General features: G+C 36.2%; 1 long non-coding RNA gene across 1 annotated transcript; it reads right to left on the reverse strand.

Annotated features, from left to right (window-relative positions):
• Positions 1-1,987: 1,987 nt before the first annotated feature.
• On the reverse strand, positions 1,988-9,779 carry LOC145676876 (uncharacterized). Its single transcript, XR_014129504.1, has 2 exons — positions 9,686-9,779; positions 1,988-2,900 (listed from the first exon to the last, which is right to left on the reverse strand). It is a non-coding gene; the product is annotated as an uncharacterized LOC145676876 (long non-coding RNA).
• Positions 9,780-18,853: the final 9,074 nt, after the last annotated feature.

Genomic DNA, 18,853 nt, shown 5'->3' on the forward strand with positions numbered 1-18,853 from the left:
GTTTGAGAACAAATTGAACCTTTTGGAAAATCTGTGTGCATTTGGAATAGTACACAAAGATTTTGTTTCTTATGCTATTCGAACAATATTATTACCTGCTTCGAACCTAGGCTCTGAAATATATTTCTTAGAGTACAATGGTGTGATGACAGTTAGAAGCAAAAATCTCTCAAAACAAAATGTAAAAGCATTAGCAGGTTTGTCCTTCGAGAATTGAAGACGGGAAAGAAACTACATGTTCAGTACGAAACATATAAGAATCTGTACATCTGAAGCAAATAATTTAGCGTTTCTTGGGGCTTAATGGGGTAAGGAGGGTTGAAAAAGTGTAACTTGTGCTTATTAATGTTTCTTTGTGCAGTTGTAAGTTATGGAGGAAAAATAATTTTCTATATGTTAGGGAACTGTACAAAATATTAAATTATATTCAGAGTAAGTAAAAGGTTTAAAGTGTCCTCACAGAACTCAACATTTCCTCATTTTCCTCAGAACTCTTGTCCAATTCTTGATAAAGTTTGTGTCCATTGGTTAGACACCTGAATTGATGCTCAGTTAAAGTCAGTCTACATGTATCTATTCTAGAAAATAAGAGCCACGTAAAATGATTTCTTCGCTAAAATTAACACTGGATTCGGGTAAAAAATAAAACCGAATTTAAGGGCAAAATAAAACGAAAAGTTTGTAGTGTAATCTGTCTGCAACATTTGCTTACGTCACTACTTGTATATTGTTGATAGGTAGGCCTATTAGAGTAATGTTTAATTTTACAAAACTATCAACGTAACAATTTGCTGGAAATCAGTGAAAACTCTATGTGAAATTACTCAAATATTAGGGACAATATATAAAAATATGGAAGTAGGATGAATTTAAATCAATAGGAAATTAACACTGGTTATGGATAAGGGCTTACAGTGAATTTTAGTTGAGGGGGCGCGATGGCTCAATGGTAGAGCGTTCACCTCCGGTGCTTGGGGTCCCTGGTTCGATCCCAGCTCGCGCTGTGTGGACTTTGTGGTGAACAAACACCGTGCTCGTGAGTTTCCTCGAGGTTTTCTTGTTTCCTCCCACTTTCATTTCACTCATCTCTCATCATCACCGTCTCCTTTAGCCTAACCGGCATAACCGTTGGACGTAAAACTTAAAGATTTGAATTTTAGTTGAAATTTTCTTGGATTACCACAATCATAGTAGTTCAGTGGCGAACAATATATATATATATATATATATATATATATATATATATATATATATATATATATATATATATATATATATATATATATATATATATATATATACTAGCAGCGTTCACCCCGCTTCGCTGCGGTCACCCCGGAACGCAATAAACTTTGTTACTTAGATAATTTTTACTTTTTCGCTTTCAAGTGATATGATAAAAACCATAGAAGATTGCAGTAAATCTTAACATTATATCGCCTGTCATTTATGTTAACCCGCCCCGCTTCGCTGCGGTCATCCCGGAAGTTTTCGCTTTCAAGTGATATGATAAAAACCATAGTAGATTGCAGTAAATGTTAACATTATATCGCCTGTCATTTATGTTAACCCGCCGAGTGACACGGTCATGCGGGTTGCATATAAATACGTTTATTTTTACCTATGATGAACTAACAAAGGATTTGTACGTTATGGACACTTGAATGGTCAATTATCTCAAGACACTGGTAATTAAAAATTAAAGTGATATGATAAAAACCATCTAGGGTCCAAATCCTAATAACCCCCCAAAAATAAAAGAAATTGGTTCAGCCGTATTAGCGTGATGAGGAAACAAAGGATTTGTGCGTTCTCTTTTATATAATAGATATAATATATATATATATATATATATATATATATATATATATATATATATATATATATATATATATATATATATATATATATATAAATTGGTACGAAATGGTGAGTAATGCATTTTTAGTTTCAAGACAGTATTATATATGATAAAACTACTATCAGATTTAAAAAGAGATGTATTTATTATGTATTAAATTTTGTGTCTATCATTTAAATACAATAATACGAAATACAATATACAGTATATTATTCGAAATTAAAAAATACTTTGTGGGTTTTATCAAATGGAAATTTACATTTAAAATTCTAGGTATATTAAAGATCGATAATTCTTTTTAAAGATTATATACAAAATATAAAACTTAAAAATAATCTCGTAAATTGTATGATTGTGTATAACTTTTGTACAGTCAAAATATCACACAATTTTTCGCTTAATCAAAATTCAACTTACAGTACCATTGCCTAAAGTTTGTTTCTCTTTCTAGTACACCTCAAAATTAAAGGTTTTGTTTTTTGTTTAATATTTCTGATTAGGAAAATGCTAAATGTCTCTTAATTGCATTATCAAATAACATTTCTCTACCAACTATCCACCTGGCAATGAAAAAAGTATCAAATAAATAACTACTAAAATTTATAGTCACACAATAACAGTTAATTGTTGCGTATATTCATGTGGACTTCTGGTACATAGTGAGAGCTCTCATTGCTTCACTAATTGCGTGTGCAGCCAACTGACCTTGTAGAACCAGTTTTGTAGCCGTTTGAATGTCTTTCGTTTGGAGTGTCGATCTTTTGCTGGACTTGGCCAGATAAGAGGCTTCTGTGGCAATGCGATCAAATATATCACTCATAAAATTATCCAGAACTTCATAGGCTTCTCTTGAGATAGTCATGCCTGGATGAACTTGAGTTAGCACTCTTTGGATGTATCGACTGTACTTATAGTTGCGTGGTTTCCTTCTCTTATTTCCGCTTTTTGTACCATTTGCAACGTTTTCAATAGGAGCCATAATAATCTCCAATCTCGTGTCTAATTTATGTGAAAATCTCAACCGCTTATCCCAAGAAACCTGAAATACAATATAGTAAGAACATTACTGAACATAATTCAATTAAAATTGGTTAGGAAACATCTCTTATGATTACTTCAATTAAAACATGACAAGCGTAGTTACTTCTATTTAGAAATTCGTAAAATTGTGTAGGTTACAAATAGAGCAGATTCATGTTGTGAAGCACAGGCATGCAATGTGACTTTTATTTCAATTATTGTCAGTTAATATCACGTACACTCCCTTTTTCGATGATAATAATACTACGCCTACAATTTAAATGTTTGTTTGCTTTTGTTTGTTGGTGTTTAGCAACACTTTTCAGCTCCGAGACTATATAAGATGTTGACATACAGTTTAATCCTTTCATTACCGATTATATTTTCAGAGCAAAAACGACATTAGGGTGTGATTAATTTGAATTAGTACCTAGTCAAAAGCAACAAGAAACAAAAAAGTTTCCCCGCAATTTCTATCTTGAATGGTGGGACGTATGCGTCCCACTGACACTTTGGATGGGACCTATATGTCCCAGTGGTAATTAAACGAACGGTCGTTCCATATGCACATATAATATGTATTGAAAAAAAATCAGTTGTGTGACTATCACTTCAGCATTGCACTCAAATTCGAAGCAGTTCCATGAGTCTCATGTGAGTCTTTTTCTTAGCTCATTCTATGCATTTTCTTCTTGTCTGTACAAACTATTCCCTACATTACTACTTCAATTGGTAAGCAACATTTGAGCGTCCAGCACATCTCATTCCTTCTACTATCGAATTTTCTGTGCAACGCCAATCATTTCTTGTGCAAATGAGGCGAAAAACATTAGACATCTTTTGTGTGTAGTAAGTCTTCAGTCTCAATCCAAACTTGTCATAAGAAGTTTGAAGAACGTTAACCTTCACAATTTCGTTATTTTCCTGTCAAAAGGCATAAAAATATTTTCCGGAAAAATAGAACAAGCCTATCCTTGTTAATTTAATGGAAATCACTGAAAAAGTGATTAGCAGATTAATATAATGTTTCGTTCACAGAATATCTCTAATTCAACATGAAATGGAATCATAGAGGTCGTGAATGGAAGTGCGTAGAATAGTTCACAATTTCTTGAGCAGTGCATTATTCAGTTCCATGATAGAGGTTGGAAGTGGAAACCTGCAAATGATTTATGTCCCAAAAACCACCACACATTTCCAATTATGTTCAGGTTCGAGGATTGTGCTGAACAGGAGATATATTCAACTTCATCTCGACATTTCTCAAACTACATCGAAATAATCCTAGCTGTGTGAATAGGCGCATTACCTTCATTGCTCGGAAATAACATTTAGACCATAAGATGCACCTGGTCCCCTAATATGGTGATAATTACGGGCAGTAACACCACTGATGTCAACTCAATACACACTGAATATTAGTTTGTTGGGCCCACACGATCAGAGCCACTGCAATGGTTCACGATTGGGCCGAGACTCCGCGGATCATTCAGGCGTCCGGCACACAAAGCACGACGACTACTTTGAAATAATATGATTACTTGTCCGACGATTTAAACGTTTGTAGTAATCAGCGGTCTATGTTGCGTGCTTGCGGCACGATTGGTGTTCTGCTAAAGCAATGGTCCCTTATAAGCAGTTTTACCTGTTCAGCTTGACCCCGTATGTCCTTGGTATGTAGCTTGTGGTGGTCTGTGATTGTCTGCACGAGGCCTGAGAAATGCTGCTGTGTTCCTTTTTCATTTGCACTACAGTCACATGACGGTTCTCAGTGGCAATACGGAATCAATTACTCAGAGTTTTCTTCCGACTCCTTTTTTCTCTTAGCTGATGTGGTTAAGCGGTGGCTTTGTAGGCCCATTTATTTTGGACACTCGTGAAACACTCAAATCATTATCTGATATAATGCCGAATATTTATTGAATTCGGAACAATGTCGCTGTCAAGTAAAATATTACACAGAAAATCTACTCTGATAGGCCTAGATACAATGACACAATGATGGTGGAGAAGTGGTCTTAAAGCAACAAGGATCCTTAGAAATAAGCAATACATGTATTTAATTCTCAATCTGTCTGAAGGATGCCCGTAATGCGGTAATCACTTGGTTAGCATCGGTACATCTCTGCATTTGATAGGGTCGACTTTTTGTGTATTCTTTTTATTCGACAGTGGTATCCTGCGTTCACAAAATATGAATTTTCGTTTATCACAATGAGGACATTGTGTACAAGAATTTTTTGTCTGCAACACTGACTGTTACTGCTATACCTTATCATCAAGCACTGAATCATTTGCTGCTGAGAATAGCACTTGTAAATCCCGACTGCCAAGGTTATAGTAATTGGCGTATGATTCACAGCAATAACCCCAATCAGAAGACTTTGATTGTGAAGGAGTGTTTGGCCCGATAGGGAATCCATAACGAGAAATAACGGATTTTTAACCTAACATTAAGTATTGTGTATAGAAAGTACAGGAATAATAGGAAACGGGTGAGCTATATGTAAAAATACAAGCTTATATTTCAAGCAAATGACTCTCTATTATATAATCATAAAGTGATATGCATTTGCAATATAAAGAACTCAATTCCAAAAGAGCCTAAGTCAAAAATGTAAGTTTTTTAGGAGACGATTTTTTTGTATGTGTTTCCATCATTCTATTTCTGTGAAATGGAAGTAATATATGTAAAACAAAATTGTAATTGCCTATTTTTCGTAAAATAACGGTGAAATTATCTAAGCAGGAGTTTTATGTGTTTCTAGGCGTAAGTCAGAAAATAACTTCAGAGAATGCCGTTGACTAAGGACATTTTGGAAAACAACGCTGTTTTCTTTTGCCTGCAATTAATTTGATTTATGAGGTTTTCGCGTGAAATCCAGTTCAGTATACGGAGATGCTGAAATGGAACTTAATAGAACCAATATCTCAAAATTGACAAAAATTGACTTAGGCTCTTTTGGAATCTACCTCTTTTTATTACTGATAAGGAAAACAATATTTAAAAGACATGATCACTTATTCTTGTATACGAATGCAGAACAACCGAACACGAATTTTATCTTTATTTTAATGTGTAGTCTCCAACTCTGATTGCTGTTTATAAGAGATTTGGCAATATTGTAAATCACAATGCATGATCTTACCGTTCATCGTAAGTGCATATAAGCTATTAGCTTTGAATTTATTTAAACTCCCGGACATACACTTGTAGAGCTCCGGGGCAGCGGTGGCTCAGTGGTAGAGCGTTCACCTGTGGTGCTTGGAGTCCCATGCTCAATCCCAGCCCCCGCCAAGTGAACTTTGTGGTGGACAAACACTGGGTGCGTGGGTTTCCTCGGGGTTCTCCCGTTTCCTCCCACTTTCTTCATTCCACCATTTCATTCATTACTCATCATTACCGTCTCCTTTAGCCTCACCGGCATAACCGTGGGACGTAAAACTCAAAAGATTTTTGTAGAGCTCCGTCGCTGCTATATTCATAACGTATACATCTTCGGCGTGAGAGACTCTGTGTTTAAGTTTCTCTTAAAGTTTCAGTGCTGAAAGAAACCTTAATCCAACCAGGCCTAGTACATTATAATCACACTGTCATTTATGACTGAAAAGCTTAAAGGGAACAGCTCAATTAAGTTCTTAAAAAAGTATTTAGAGAAGGATTGAATATTCTCAAATAAAATATTTTACATTGATTTACCTATGAAAAATTACTATGAAAACCACACATAGATAAGTGTTAAAATTGTAATTAAAAAATATGGTAGTTATGAATTAACAATACCAATATGTATGCAAAGAATTGCCAAATATTGAAAAAAAATACATTTTATAAAGAAATATATCAACATGTTTTTTGTACTGTTTTTACTAGCGTGAAGATCAGAACTATCGTGGAATTAAGTCATGTAGAGTAGATTTAAGATGAGGAAACCACTCGTAGGGATTCAGGAAATCTGGTTCTAGTCTTTCGTTGCGGATCTTTACTCTTTTTGAGTTTCATAAATATATGATTAGCAAAGTTTGGATAAGATACCAGCATTCTATTTCCGGTAGGAACACGCGTGATTTAGATTATATTTTAAACAGTTGGTATACTTCCTGATGCCGAAAATAAGTGGTCAAGTGAATTATTCATTTGTTTTATTGTAATCGAATGCTACTTGAATTCAATGAAGCATGAAAATATTATCGTGCCCTTACAGTACTTTACAAGTTAATAAGTATTATAAATATAAAACAAATGCATCTTGTTAACCTTTCAGATTACTTAGCTTCTAAATCTCTTCCCAATTACAGTGTTAATGCGTAGGATCAGTGGCGTATTTACGATTTTGTTTCGGGAGGGGCTTTTCCTCTTTCGGGGGGGGGGGGGCTTTGCCTGAAAATGTGAAAATTCTGCAAGATATTTCATATACTTTACTATAGTAAGTAAGATTTCGGGGGGGGCTTAAGCCCGGAAGCCCCCCCCCCCTAAATACGCCACTGCGTAGGATTATAATAAGTATGTAACCAAATGACTTCTACAGAATCTATTGAGGCATTCATACAGGAGAAATACGTTGAGAGTGTTGACAAAATCACTATCCCACTTCTTGAATGGCTTGAATTTTTCGTGTTGAGTAAAGTATCTAAAATTAATTTTAATAATTCTGTATGTAAAACATATATTTAATTCGTTGTTATTTTCCTGTAATATTTATGCCTTTCACTAAAACTTAAAAATGCAAAGTGAAAACTCACAGAAAACTCTAAACCGAGGAAAAGAGCAAGGTCGATTCCGCCGTCCGCCGCCAATAGTAAAGGGACTACCATCTTCCATAACTCTTTACACTTATTATAACATAATTTATAAGTACCGTATAACTACTTGATAGATAGACTGGGAAAATGCAAGTGTTCAAAGAAAATCAACATTAAGAGGAGGAAATGCAAAAATATACAAGTTTAGTAGGAAGTAACACAAGTGAATAGCGAATGTCCTCAAAGTAGACTGGTTTACATTGTAAATATCACCAGAAATATTCGTAGAGAACTGAATAAACTATGGAAATGGGAAATAATAATAAAAAGTCTACTCTCCGAGGGATGCCCGAAGTAGTAGAATTAATAATCTTAATCCTTTTCACGAATATTCACAAATGTGCCATCTTCTACAATAGAATTTGCGTACTAATTTTCTTTCCTCCCGGATAGAATTAGAAGCACCTTAACTTGCAATGATTACTACATACAAGTTGATTGATAATGTGTTTTCACATCTTCTATACTGCATGCACTAGTAATGACCCTATTAAAATTAACCTGCACCAAGACGAGGAATAGATACAATGCTTGCTCATAGTGGCTATCTAGGGCATGATGGTGAGTGTTCCTTTCTTAGTTTTTGTGTATGCCCACGTTGCTTCGCCCCTTCTCCCTACGAATACAATCCCGTCCTATCTCGTGGACCTATCATATTCGCCCTGGCCTGAGTCAGAATTGATACAATTCTTACTTGAATACGATACCTAGTACAGGTTAATGTGTTTTTCGCATAAATATTCGTTTTTATGGCACATCAGTTTGCACGTATATTATCAATCTGTGCTCAATGACTTGAGCATGCTACACGAAAATGAGATTGTAGAATGTTTCAGGGAATCGTTTCAGCTACGAAAACCACAGATAGATGCGTTTTTGGTATAAATATTTTTTTTATCGCACACCAGTTCGCAAGTTTATTATTAATCTATTGTGTATATAACTTTCTAGGCATGCGCCAGGTACGTAACAGTACAAAATGTCTCGGAACTGTTCATAACAAGATAAATGAAGTACTTTTTATTATTTGTGACCTATTCTAAACCTGCGCAAAATTACCCTCCCTTGCTATACAACATTCGGGTTAATTCTGAATTCTGAGGGCCAAAACAACGCATATTTAGCAAAAAGTATCAACTTGCTATGGCTATATTTGCTATAGCTGATACTTTAAAATTAGGCTATATTTAGCAAAAAAGTATCAATTTTTGGCTTCAGTTCAGAGGTGCCTCTCCAGTTTCAAACCTAGAAAAATGCAGTTATAACATCAAAAAATGCTAGGTTAGGTTAGTTTAGGTTAGGTTTGGTTAGTTACCCGGTAACACTTTAGTTAGACTAGTACAGTGACTGGAACACGTTTTCATAGAAGCTTCGATCACCACTTAAATTCAGTAATCCGTGGTTCTCATAAAAATTTACTAGATTGTTTTCATTATTCTTTTATAATTCTGTAGAATTCAATGCGGAAATATCACATTTAACGCATCGATTTTCCATCCTATACCACTACCATGCTACTGAATCATCAAAACCTTGTTTTGCAAATAGTACCCACTTCTAGATATCTTTTTTCGTATTAAACATACCTTTATTGCCCAATTTACACTCTTAAACATCACCTAAGAACTCCAAATCATCAGTTATTACCTCATTTCTCGTGTCAATTTTCCTAATTTTTATGAAAAACAACTGCAGGGGCAACTCTAAACCCTAAATTTTAGGAATGAGTCTGTCCCCAAAAGCATAATTATTTAGCTTTTCTGTGTTTGACATTTGAACCTTTCTTTTCCACTGCTTTACAATTAATAAGTAATATTATCTCTATAGGCTTGATAATCATACTGTAAATTGCGTACAGTTTGTATGAGATTGAGAGTATGTTCCATTGAATTTTTTTACCTTAATATGTATTTATTAAAATCATGATTATCATATTTCCATATATTACTACAAATTATAAAGCATGTTCCTTTCATTGTAGGATAATGAAAGAAAACTTACCGAATGAAAATTAAAACAATCACGAACACCAAATCACTTATTAAATCGTTAGAAAACAAAAGACTTCGAAATCTGCATAAGGTGTATGAATATAGTTTTCTTTTTCTTTCCAGCAATTAATAAGCTAGTGGTAATTTGTTGAAAACACTTTCTTGTGAATTCGTTTGGAAAGATGCCATTTTTAATAGGACAGTTTCTGACAAGGAGACTAATGAAGTGTAACTCATCGATTTGAATGAAACTTTGCATGTTTGTAGAACATCGAAAAGTGATCGACAAGTATATGTTTATTTCAGTAATGGTGCGGGTGTAAGGGTAGAAACCATTCTTTGAATTTTAGGGGTGGTTTCCAAGCATAGGTAGAAAACAATCATTTAATGTAGAAGAAAATATACCACGCGACAGGGGCGGATCCAGTATCGACTTCTGGGGGGGGAGTCATATTGCTACCTTGAGCTACTTTTAAGAGCTTCAAACTCTGGGATGGGTTTTATTTATATATATAAAATAAGAAAGTTTTCTCTTCTGAGGGGGCAATCGCCCCGATCGCCCCCTTGGATCCGCCACTGCAGGTGTTTTAGGACACCTGATTCAGAATCTGACGCGAAAATCACAAAATTCAAAATGGCAGATCCAATATGGTGATCAGAATTACAAAACGTCTTCTTCTTTGAAATGCTCTGCAGTTAGCCAAGAATAATTATGGTTGGTAGGGGTTACTGCTAGGGGGTTGCAGATCAATCTGAAACCCCTTTCTGTAATTATTTTAACGAGACGTTTGTTATTAGATTCGTTGAGTAGTCCAATTTTTGAACCTATTTTAAGAACAAAAGAGTATCTCAAAATAGAAACCATTTCTGCAAAATCAACTGGTATGGTTCAGCAGTTCTTCAGGCCGTGGAAAAACTTCTTGAAACATTTTACTGACATTGCCTTCCTCTACAACTTTAACATAAATTTACATCTTCGTAATAATATAATTAAGATCTAATCACTAACTCATAATCAGTTTTATAATTACTGTAAAACGTTTTCTCAGTAAATTCATAATTGTAACAATTGAGGATAACTAATGTTCTGACAGAGTGAGAGGCTAAGAGATTTACTAAAAATAAGCACCGTGACCAGTGAGAGCCAACAGGACTCACTATAAATATGCACCACCAATACTGAGAGGCTAGAGATCTTTTTCTGGTGTCACACGAAATGGTCAATCGATTTGTGTTAGTGAACAAGAAAATTCATAGGCGGGAAAAACCCTCGATCGCAACCGTTCCGTACTAATGGGGGGGAGTAGGGGCACTGCTAAAACAACAGGTTGTGGATAATGAGACGAAATATGGAGCGAGTTTGATGAAAATACGAGTAGAAGCAAAACATATACTACAATGTCACATTATATTCGATCATACTCAGACAACTGAGGGCAGAGGCATAGCACATAACGACAGAGGAGTGGACGGGTAAGCGCAAGTAAAAATTGTCATATAATTGAGGAAAACGGAAAAGCAAGACGTCAGGGGAATGGTACAGTAATAATACATTGTCAAGTAATCAATCACAAACTATAGACATAATGTAGACGACACCGTGAAGCAGAAATGGAAGAAAGAGAGCTATGGAGTTACGTCCGATGTGTACAAGCTGTTGCATACATGTAGGCATTCAATTTCAAATGTTTATGATGATGATGATGACGACATACAAGTATGACAACGATATACGCCCCTGTCTGAATGCACTGCACCTACACCATTATACATTGAAAGATTAGTTCAGAAGGTGAGGGACGTTGCTCCCTTGCCTTTCTACTCTCCACTCATGTATTTGACCATGTCCATGATATATTTCTATACTATTCCTCTCAAGTCCAGCTCGTATGTGTTCATACCTTCAATGGAACTTCCCCCCTACGCTGTACTCCACACTACCCGTCCTCCTCCTCTGTCCTTACGTGCTACGCCTCTTCCCTCACTTGTCAGAATATTGTCGAATGTAATTTCACATTGTAGGATATGTTTAACTGCGCTTCTATGCATAGTTTCATCGAACTCGCGCCATATTTCGTCTCATTATCCACAACGCGTTGTGTTGCCAGTGCCCCTACTCTTCCCCCCATAAGTACGGAACGGTTGTGATGGAGGGTTTTTCCCGCCTATGGATTTTTTTGTTCACTAACACAGATCGATTGACCATAGTCTCATTCCACATTTCGTGTGACACCAGAAAAAGTTTCCTTGTCAGTATAAATAAGCACCCCGAAAAATGAGAGGTGCAGACTCACTTTAATCAAGCATCCCGATAAAATAAGTACAGAAAGAGGTTTCAAATCGGTCTGCAACCTTCTCGCAGTAACCACTGCCAACTGTATTTGTTCTTGGCTAACTGTAGAGCATTCAAACCAGATTTTCTGTAATTTTAATCAGAATATTGAATCCGCCATTTTGAATTTTGGGATTTTCATGTCAGATTCTGAATCCTAAAACAGCACTGACAGTATGTTTTCTTGTTTTCTGTGTATACCTGGAGACCAGTAATACCAAAGGTGATTTCTACCATTAAACCCGCACAATTGTCGAAATAAAATAAAAAAAAGGAACGATGATTTTTGGATGTTCGACAAGTTTGCGAAGTTTCATTCAAAAATGAAATGAAATCTTTGAGTTTTACGTCCCACGCTTATGCCGGCTAGGCTAAAGGAGGCGGTGATGATGATGAGGAATGAATGAAATGGTGGAATGAAGAAAGTGGTAGGAAACGTGAGAACCCGGAGAAACCAAAGCACACGGTGTGTGTCCACCACAAACTTCACCTGGCGGGAGCTGGGATTGAATCTAGGACCCCTTGCACTAGAGGTGACCGCTCTACCCCTCAGTCACTGCGGCCCGAAGTTTCATTCAAATCGGTGAGTTATACTTCCGTCAATCTCCTTGTGTGTATGATGTAGCAAAGGTTAACATTAAAAATTTATTTTCAAGTTATGATATTACGATACAGCTAAAACAACAATATACAATATAATTAATATATAAATTTTAAAAAATTAAAAAAAAAATATAAGTTAAAACGGAATTGCCGGATGTTACGCCTATCTGATAGAAATCACAATGGCTGGTAGTATTTATTAAGCACAATCATCAGTCATACTAGAGTACGCTGAATTTTATTAGATAGGAACATAAATATTAGAAAGTAAAATATGATAAGTATTTCTCGAAAAGTTTATGTTTATTTTGCGTATACTGTATAAAGCTTATATTGGTATCTATTTTGAAATATGATTCAGAGACCCGAATGTTTATTAGACCAACAACTATGGTTCACAGTCGTTCAACGAAACATAGCAGAATGTTTCCGAACTCTAATAAGAGAAGATAGAAAAATAAATTATATACAGGGTGATAATCAGCTATACCGACATACTTTAACAGGTAATTCCTCACATCAAAATAAGAGAAAAAGTTCATATGGACCTATGACGAAAAGTGCATAGTTTCAGAGCTAGGGCTGTCCAAAATCGCGAAAAAGTCAAATTTCAAGAGGCCCTATTTCGAAGTCGGGAGACTGTAGATGGTGGTCTTTATCAGAATAAAGGAAGTCACCCATACGCAATCCTAAAATGAGTATTTCATTAATGTTCAATGGGTGTACAGATTATTCCCTGCAGGGTGAAATTCCCAGTCTTGCCGTCAATCGAATTTTGAGATATGCTCTGACTTTGTGTCTGGTCCAAATTAGGCAAACGATAAACATTGATAGCAGTGAACACAAAATCTTTCGGCGCGATGTCAAAAGTGTTAAGGGTCGTCAGCAGCACGGTCTTCGGACTCGGGAAAACATATTGTGCGATGTTTTCTTTCACGCATCAAAGTGAAGGAAACATGAAATATACCGTGACGAAATACATATCATCACACGTTATTCCGAGCACAAAGAAACATGTAGCTGCCAGTTCCTAACACTTCTGCCTTGAAGCCGAAGCATTGGAAGATCATTTTTGTAAAGGTTTACCTCCTTTCTACTTTGGACCCTCCTTGAGATCAGGGTATACCTGAAAACTGAATTAAAAAATATTTGAGAATTACACCCAGTAAGTAATGCCCTCTACACCTATTGACAATTGATGAAATATGCACATTTGGATTGTGTATGCGTGGCTTCCTTTACGCTGATAAGAACTACCATCCACAGTTTCTAGAATTCGAAATAGAGTCCATTGAAATTTACCTTTTTTGCGATTTTGGACAGCCATAGCTCTGAAACTATGCACTTTTCGCCATATGTCCATATGAACTTTTTATCTTATTTTGATGTGAGGAATCACCTCTTACAGTTTGTCGGTATAGTTCATAAACACCTGTATACGTGTATCAGGAAGGTGACTAAGATATATATATTCCAGGGCAGATAAAGACACTAAAAGGTTGCAGTAGGCAAGAATGCACAAAGAAATAGTGTTTCAAGAGCATTTGCAAATATTGGCTGTATACCATGAAACAAGGAAAAGAATAATAAACACAAATGGAAAGAGATGAGGCAACGAAACCAAAAAAGATTAGGATGACGTAGATAAAATTAGGCGATTACTTAGAATCGGAGAAATTTTCATCTAGAAGTGTATATATGTTCCTTGATAATTACGTTGTTGTTTATAAGAGTATGTATGAAAATGAATAGAAACATCCTTTGAATGAAATTATCTTCTCCCTCTCTTAAACGGTTGTTCTCAGAGTGTTTTTTTTATATATCTGTATAAAGTGTAGAAAGTTCTATAATATACTAATTTACTGTCTTCCTTTCACATATGACGTATAAGGGGATTCCATGGTACAATCTGTATCATACTAGGTGTTTCATGGTACATTGCGTTATAATTCTCCTATTTGAACTTTTTCGTCCGGGTTTTTTTGTTTTTCAAGTCCAGAGGCATTGTAGAAGACATTACGTATGGTTTCACACCTTCCTGCGTCGAGACATAGGAGGTGATGACGTCATAATTCTAAAATATATATTTTCGTGTAATATTTTTTTGGGGGGTTTATGTAAAGTATTTTTGGCGGGCTTATTTTTGCACGTAAAAGATTGAAATTTTGCACAAACATTCAGTCCACCGAGTAGTATTTACCAGATTTTTTTCACATTTCTGCGTTAAAACAGGAGGGTACAGAGGGGCTAAACGTTGAAAAAGTGAAATTTTTACCAAAAAAATCCCTTTCACGGGATTTTCCCGCCTTAGATACATGATGGGGACAAGTGAATGGTACCGCCTGAAAGGCAGTTCTATTCTGAAAAGAATGATGGGCAAAACATGACCCTAGGGTAATTAGGGATGTCCCAGGGAATGTTTAAAAATTTCCCTCTGTATACGGGAATATGGGACATTGTCGGTATATTTTTTTGACGGGCTTACTTTTGCACCTGGAAAATTGGAATTGTGCATAAACATTCAGCCCACCGAGTAGTATTTACCAGATTTTTCAGATCTCTGTGTTAAAACAGGGGGGTCGAGGGGGGCTAAAAGTTGAAAAAAAAGGATATTTAGACCCAAAAAATCGCGTTTTTCCTCATTTTCCCGCCTTAGATACATGATGGAGACACGTGAGTCATACCGTCTGAAAGGCAGTTCTATTCTGAAGAGAATGATGGGCGAAACATGACCCTAGGGTAATTAGGGATGTGTCATGAAATTTTTTACCTGAGATCATGGTATTTTACGGTAATTTGGGGCATGGTGGGAATTCCTGATAAAATTTCTCCCACCCTTAGTATTCAAGATACAAACTTGAAATTTAGCACACACATTCAGTATACCAAGTGCTATTTATCAGATTTTTTTAGATGGCTACGTTCACACAGACCCGCTCCAGAGGGTCCCAAAGTGCGAGAAAAAAATCCCTCCGAAATTTTCCCTTTGACATCATTTTTCCCGCTCCTGGTATATGGTATGAGCATTGAAGTAGTACCATTTGAAAGCCAGCTCCATTCTGAAGAGAATGAGGTATGAACCATGGTCCTAGGATAAATAGTGATGATGCAGTAGCTGCTTGACTGAAAGTCTAAAAAAATAGCCCAAAAACCACGGATCCGGAAAGTGATAATAATGGTCAAAACGTGCACTTTGAGAAATTTTCTCCTTTCATGTGGAAGTAAAACAGAATCGATTGGAGGTAAAATAGAATGGATATATGCAGGATGCTTGGAAAATATACATGGGGTTCACATGAAACCTCCCTGATTACAAATATTAGTTGCATAGAAACTATTAGTGCTAGAGAATAACGGCTTGCGGCATCTTGAAAAGCAACTCAAACAGTTTCTGTCTATATATGCATTTCTATATGGGCCCCTTTAGCAACTATCAGGAATGTCCGGTCGATATTAAATCTTCCACCATTTGTTGTGCATCATGTTCGGTATGATCCAGTTGATGGCTTCTTCAGTTTTGTGACAAACAGCAGGAATATTACGTACATGTGGTGTACAGCAGGTGTGGTGTAGACTCTATCTTTGACATAACCCCAAAGGAAGAAATCTATAGGGGTTACGTCTGGAGATCGCGGTATCCAAGGAGTGGGTCCATCGCGTCCAATCAATCACTATGGAAACGTTCGGACTAAAGCAATACTAACATCTAATCACCAATTGCGGTAGGGCACCATCCTGTTGGAATATCTCGTTTGGTTGCAAAGGGAGTAACTATGGAAAAGCAAAGTGTTCAAGCATGTCCAAATAAACGGGACCAGTTGTTGTGTGCTTCATGAAGAAAAACGGTCGGATAATTCTGTCACGTCCCAAAGCACACCACGTATTCACTTTCTCGCTATCTCTGACATATGCACAAACAACGTATGAGGGTTCGGAACCCCAAATGCTCACATTGGGACGATTTACCTTGCCTGATGTGTGGAAGGTTGCCTCATCACTGAAAATCACCCTCTCCTCGATCTGCTCCAGAATCTCCATTGCAAAATTGGTTCTTTTTGGTAGGTCATAGGGCTGTAGCGACTCAACGATTTGCACCTTATATGCATACAAACGCAGTCTTTTATGGAGCACCTTATGGACCTTTGATTGTGGACGTTCAGCTCGCGTCAAGCTCTACGAACTGACTTTGTTGGGTTTCTAGTGAAGGCCTCCCTGATCTCATCCACAGTTTCCTCAAATGTTTGTGCTTTGCCCGAGGCAGGCCGTCGGTTGACACTCCCCATGGCTAAAAACTTTCTCAAACCATGTTTAAATAGTCTTGACCTCTATTGTAGTCCCATAGTTCGAGTCTTGCGACGAAAATTTTCACGTAAACGCCTCGACACTATAGTAGCATGCTTTGTTGATTGTTTGTCACTCTGCTGGGAATTCTGAATACACAACACCACGGTAATGTTATTCAAGCAGCTAGCTTTACTTTAATTTTGCAGCGATTTAACATTTTAATCCTCTGCATTCAGCTTCTTGTTGACCTGTTTTCATATCAAACTCGTAAACCTATGTCTTGCTTCCTATAATAATGCGTTTCATGATTGTAGGATTGGATATGAGTCAATCGAGAATGCCTTTACAAACTTGTTTCCGACGTTCTTCTCGAAGAAAATTGAGCTCTTTCGTAAGAAATCGTGTGGTGGCGCGACTCATGTCCAAATTATCAACAGGAATGGTTTCGCATGAAATTTTGAGGTTTGGTTTATCTCTCTCAAGGTTACATGAAGATTTTCCATCACGATATATTTTACTTTGTTGATGTATTTATGGGTTGAAGATTTTGACGGACGGCCAGAACGAGACAAATCTTTACACATTTCTCGGCCTTGTTTGAATGCTTTGTACCACTCTTATGCTATTAAAATAACCTCCAAGGCATTTCCAGCATTTTCAAAAGGTCTGCACTCAAAATTCCGTCGACGCGTAATTGCAGGCAAACTCTTGGCTCAATACTTTTATTCATTGTAAAAATCGACAAAGAAAACCAGTAGATGTAAAGAAATTAGTTTACCGACCGCGCTGATATTGGATATCATAACTAGTTATAGTGTTGTTATCTTGCAGAAGAAAAAGATTTACTAAATATTTTGCACCAGATTTTTAAGTGAGAAACTCCGGATATTTTCTTGACAGAATGTGCAAATAAAAGAACACATTTAGGCAAGGTGAGTGCTTTCATATTTTACTCTCTTCATTACTTCAAAATAACTTTCATCAATAAATAATAACAATAACTATTTTATCTAAATATGAAGGACAGAATTACCAGAAGAAGTGTTTCTACTTCTCAGCCTATAACGGTCAACAGGAAGAGTATTCAGTGAACTTTGTGGATGTTAAATAATGATTATAAGTTTGTGCAAAATTACAAGTAGCGCTATTATTAATATTCAGGAAGTTTCATTTAGTTATTTAATGAACTTAAATAAACTACTATTGAATTGGGGTATATTTTCTATAATTGGTGCTTATGTTGGACTTGTCTTATACATTGAATGTATCGAATTGTACACTATTTTACACACAGCCCTGCACAAAGTCCCTTCATCTCTTAAGTTTTTTATTACTCGAGCTATGTTTACTATGATTATATAAACAGCAAATATACAGTATGTGACAGAATTATAATGTACTTGTTTCTTATAACGTGTAAATTGTGGCTCTTATAAATTATTACAACGATGATTATTTTTCATAAACCACAAATATATTGGTACAATACATTACATTTTTGATACACAATTGAAGAACATGTCATCACAAGCATTTGAGTTTCCAAAAATTCCAGAATGGTGAAACGTTGGGACAGGTACATGAGGATTTCCAGCTATGATTCGGCGGGAGTTCAATCTAAAGAGAAAACTTTTGAATTGAGAATAGAAACAGTTCTCTACCGACAGTTAAGGACGAAGTGGTAGAAAAGAGAAGAAAAAATGCAGAGATGTTGTGGCGCAAATTGTAACAGCTTCAATGTAGTCAACTCGCAAACGGTTCGCGGAACTTGGTAAACCCACGGGTAAACTCTCCATAAGCATATGACGGGTATGAGGCAAGAACTTGGTAACCCACAATATGTTACTATTTTAAGAAATTAGAGTTTCTTTGCTGTAGAATTCATTTGCAAAGTTGGAAAGCTGATTTTTCACATAAAACTGTACATAAAGGATTAAACGGACATGATTAAACGAAGCT

The sequence above is a fragment of the Thermobia domestica genome, unplaced genomic scaffold (genome assembly GCF_964235325.1).
Source record: "Thermobia domestica unplaced genomic scaffold, izTheDome1.hap1.1 HAP1_SCAFFOLD_449, whole genome shotgun sequence".
NCBI lineage: Eukaryota > Metazoa > Arthropoda > Insecta > Zygentoma > Lepismatidae > Thermobia > Thermobia domestica.